The sequence below is a fragment of the Camponotus floridanus genome, unplaced genomic scaffold, assembly GCF_003227725.1.
Source record: "Camponotus floridanus strain SB8 unplaced genomic scaffold, Cflo_v7.5 scaffold48, whole genome shotgun sequence".
Lineage (NCBI taxonomy): Eukaryota > Metazoa > Arthropoda > Insecta > Hymenoptera > Formicidae > Camponotus > Camponotus floridanus.
In genome coordinates this window covers 911,395-916,045 of record NW_020229636.1, presented here as the reverse complement: position 1 = coordinate 916,045, position 4,651 = coordinate 911,395, and the positions used below count along the sequence as shown (strand labels likewise).

Below are 4,651 nucleotides of genomic sequence, written 5' to 3'. Positions count from 1 at the left end.
CGCTCGTGCTGCGTATATATACGTGACAGACGCGCATCCATGTTGGTGAATGTGGGGGCGCCTCTATATATGTGGAAACTTACTCACCACTTACTTCAGACTGGAACGCAATCTATCGCGTGTCTACAGGGCGACACATGCTGGCTGACGCAAATGCGACGATGACCAATTAGCGATTGAGATCTGATTCAAAATATGTTTTCGCACTTTTTTATAAATAATTATCACACTTTTCATCTCCTTTTCATCCATTTCAGAAGTCCAGCATGACGTTTCAAACTCGCACAGGCTATATACATTATGCAAGTAATTATACGTTTTCCCTACAAAAATATATAAAGAAAAAAATTATATTTCTCTCTCAGAAACTGCGTGCTATATTTCCCTAAAATGTAAAATTTCGTTGCATTTGCCAGTTTAAATTTTGTTCCAACATGACAAATAAGAGTAAATATTAAGCATGCTCCAGTTTTCGGAGAATTTTGTTAAAAGTAGTCGAATAATGAGTCGACCAGTTGACAACGGTAGCGTGGCCGAGCGGTCTAAGGCGCTGGTTTAAGGCACCAGTCTCTTCGGAGGCGTGGGTTCGAATCCCACCGCTGCCACTTTTTTTTTTTATTGCGCGTGTGCGAACTACGCACCCCACGCTCGCGGCTTCGCACTCGAGCTGCGCGACGACCGCGTGGGGTACGATTAACGAAACGCAGTGGTAGCGTCTCCTTCGAAGGTCCAATGGGTTGCGTCGGCACGCGGCGCCGTGGTTCACACCTATTAGGAGTACATGTAACGCAAGAAGGTAGCCGCCGAGGATGTCTCCCGAATCCTAAGAGTTCTACACGTGCGACATCTATGGAAGCGATCGGCTACTCTTTCAACGTGTAACAAATTTAGTCGATAAGAGTACTGTTGAAAAATAATTACTGATGCGTAAATTTTGCGTATAAATATTAATCAAAATTATAAGTTGATTGTAGCTCTTACTTATCTATCTCTTTGTGTGAAATCCTATTGCGACATGCGACAATCTGAGAGTGCAAGATTTACGGTAGAAAATATGCACTACTTAAGCGAAAGATTAACCTTTAAATAGCGCGATACGTTTTTGATTAAAATAAAAATGCTCCAAAGGCTTGATATAAATACGTAAATATTCCGATTAAAAAGATATTAATTTTGTTTTATCTTTTATTAGTATATTAGAATTTCTTTTTTATTTTATCATCGATGCACAAGAATATTATCTGCAGCGAGAATCGTCTTTGAGAAGAGAACAAGGTGTAGATTCCAATCTACGAGATACGGAGCGAAGGAACGTATGTTCCTTACGGAAGCTTGTTCGCGGAGTTTCAATGCTCTTGCGAGCAGATGGGATCCTGTTGACGTTGTTGTCGTCGGGGGCTCGCCATTCCTGCCTGTATCGGGAATCAATATTAAACGTTTATGAAACGGCGAAGGGGAGAACGGCCGATGTAATAATAATCATGGTATCGAAAAAAAAGGAGAACGGAAGTGAAGGCTCCGAAGCCACGTGGTATCCTGATACGGATTTCATTCAAAAGATGCTACCACGGACCACGCCCAATTGACACGTTCTCTACAACTCGAGAGAAACCAACGATCAATTAATACAATCGTAAATGAATATCAGGAAACATTTCACGTCACAGTATTTTACAGGCGCGTATATAAATTATTATTACTGCATATTACATATTATACCCTACTCATTATTATAATTAATACAGCACATATAATTATTACATATACTTTAGATTGCATCTCGTGTAAAGTATTGTTTAAAATAATGAGTCAATTAAAAATGCCAAGAGTATAAAATAACACATATTTCTTATAATTATTTATACATACATACATATATATATATATATATATATATATATATATATACACATTTATAACGTGTGATACATTTGAAAAAATATTTCTCACTATATGTATATTTAAAAAAATTATATAAATTATTATTATTGATATATGACAATTTATTAAATTTATTATTACACTTATAAACTTTATATAGATGCTGTATTAATTACTATTTTTTATAAACGAGAAAACAAGAGAAAACAGGTTTTTTATTCTTATATATTATTATATAATTTTTTTAAATTTTATTTAAAGTTTTTTATAACGTATAATTATTTTAAACAAAACTCGTTATCAGATGCTATGAAAAATCGGATAGTCTATCAGACGGAAAGACTAGTTATCGATTTAAAGATGCCGATATAACTAGACTCCGTGGCGCAACGGTAGCGCGTCTGACTCCAGATCAGAAGGTTGCGTGTTCAAATCACGTCGGGGTCAAAAGATCGGTAAAACTTTTGTCGAGACGAAATACAGAAGCGAGAGATGATACATCTCACGTTCTACATGTATTTCATTATTTTTTTTTTTTTTAATAAGCTAATATCGCGCTCACGAAGGATGCGAATTTTTATAGCTCTTAAATAAAGTCTTGGGCAAAGCGAAATAATTTTCATCCGTCATCGTAAAATGAATTCACAGTTACGTAAATTTTCATAAGAAACATTACTCTTGTTACAGCTGCGACCACGAATTTATCGCAATCTGTCGCGTGGGCGGGGAAAAAAAGTAGACCGAAGCATGTGGAAACACGTGTTTTGAAGGGATGAAGTGGTATTTTTTTTTTTGTGCACGCATGAGACGGAAAAGTGTCGTCGCGGCACATTTACGGCCGTTCCTTGACCGCAATGAAACGCGGTGCGTGCTCACATCCCGCACATAGGCCGTACATTATCAGGGCAGCAGGAACGGCGTCCTTTCTCCTCTCTCGTACAGTTGAGCGTCATTCGCGCGGGTTGTCTCATTTAGCCCCTCCTCGTGCCAGGGTAGCACGCGAAGCGAAGAACTCTCACGATCAGCTGTGGACGTTCTTGTATTACCTATGGTACCTACTTTCGTCCGAAATGCTTTTCGCTCAACAGGATTGCATGTGGATATCGCGGGCGATAATAACACGATATCAATTGATAATTAAAGTAAGGATCTTTTACATACTTTGTCGAATGCGCGATATTATATTTTGTTACATATGTTGCAGAGATTATTCTTCGAGATTAAAGATTGAAATTATAGTTGCATCAAGATACGTAAATAATCAATAAGTGGAAGGTGAAGACTTCTTTATTAGCATATTTATGGAATAGTAAATGATACAACTATCCATGTACTTCTAATTTCAATGCTCCAATCGACGGATGTCCAAGGTAATTAGAAAAGATTAATTTTAGATAATATCTCTACTCATTCGACATAGCAATCTATTACGCAATATAATTATATATCATAAATATATATCATAATGATTGTCAGACATGCGCCACGTCGTACAAGCGACTCCCCTCGAATGCTCTTGATAACGAAATCATTGGAGAGACAAGCTTGAGGCAAGAGCAGGCGTCTGGCTCGGCGCATCGTGTTCCTCCCCCGCTTGTTCTCCACACGCTAATTTACACGTGGCACGCACGGTAATCTGCAGTCAACGGGCAGAATGGACATAATCAACAATTTAACCGAGCGACGAGCAGGAACGCAGGAGCTCGCAGAAGGCGCCCGGTGGCGACGAACACGACGGCCACGTTCGCGCTCGCACCTCCCGTCTCCTCCTGTTCGCCGTGGATCGGAAAGACACAATTTTGAGGAAGAGCCGCGCGGGCCCTAAGCGCGGCCACGACTCAGCCATATCCCATTGGTCCACGGCGATCTCTTTCCACTGCTTATTGGTTCATTGACTCCGGAGTGGACGGAAATTTCGGCAGGGCTAGCGGGCCCGTGGCCCGGACGACGCGGTTCGCGCCGGCCTCTGCGACCGCCCGTCCCGGAGATTCCCGCGCGACGTCGCGTTCCACGGCTGCATCGTAGCCGCCCTGAATGCCGCCAGGACGGACCGTCTTCGCGGGACAGTGACACCGTTTTTCCCCAAAATCGGCATTAATAATACGAGGCGATTCTCCCCCCTCGACGCCGGCGACGTCTGGCTTCGCTGGCTTCCACGGTTTCTTGGGAGCTGCGTTAAATCGTTATTATAGATATCGTATGTGTGTCATCACGCCTCCCACAGGGACGAGATAGTTATCCCAAATGTGGATCGAACGTTATTACGTTTTCCCCTAAAATTAAAGCCATTGCGCGCCGAAGTGGGGATCGCCAGCTGCAAAAGGGGCGATGTGTATGTATGTATATATACAGGGTGACTCGCGGCGTTAGAGCAAGCGACGATGTCCGTGAATCGCGAACGAAGCGGCAGATGATGAATCTGTGCAATTCTATGAGTCGCGAATAAAATAAATTAAAGTATTAATTATTAGATTTAATAAGAGTTCGTTGAAATCTTAAGTTTTTAAATTTTAAGGTTTAATAATTCCCTTTAGTTCTTTTTCTCTTGTTATAGAAAAAAAGAACCTTGTTGCATATCTCTTGCTTCTATTACACACTTTCACGGTTTATGTCGAAATTTAAACAATTATATATTATCTATAAAAAATTTATTATATTCATATTGTCATAATATATTCATATTGTCATAAATATTAAAAACAGAGATGTTTCTTTTTGACAGTTGCGTAGTCACATGTCGTAAATCGTCTCGATGTTAGCCGTAACAAAT

The 4,651-nt window shown here is 40.2% G+C and overlaps 2 non-coding genes and 1 pseudogene across 2 annotated transcripts; 2 read left to right on the top strand and 1 right to left on the bottom strand.

Moving 5' to 3' along the window:
* Positions 1-374: 374 nt before the first annotated feature.
* On the bottom strand, positions 375-3,734 carry LOC112639137 (annotated as a pseudogene).
* Positions 524-605, top strand: Trnal-aag. Its single transcript has one exon. It is a non-coding gene; the product is annotated as a tRNA-Leu (tRNA).
* Trnaw-cca lies at positions 2,257-2,328 on the top strand. The gene has a single exon. It is a non-coding gene; the product is annotated as a tRNA-Trp (tRNA).
* Positions 3,735-4,651: the final 917 nt, after the last annotated feature.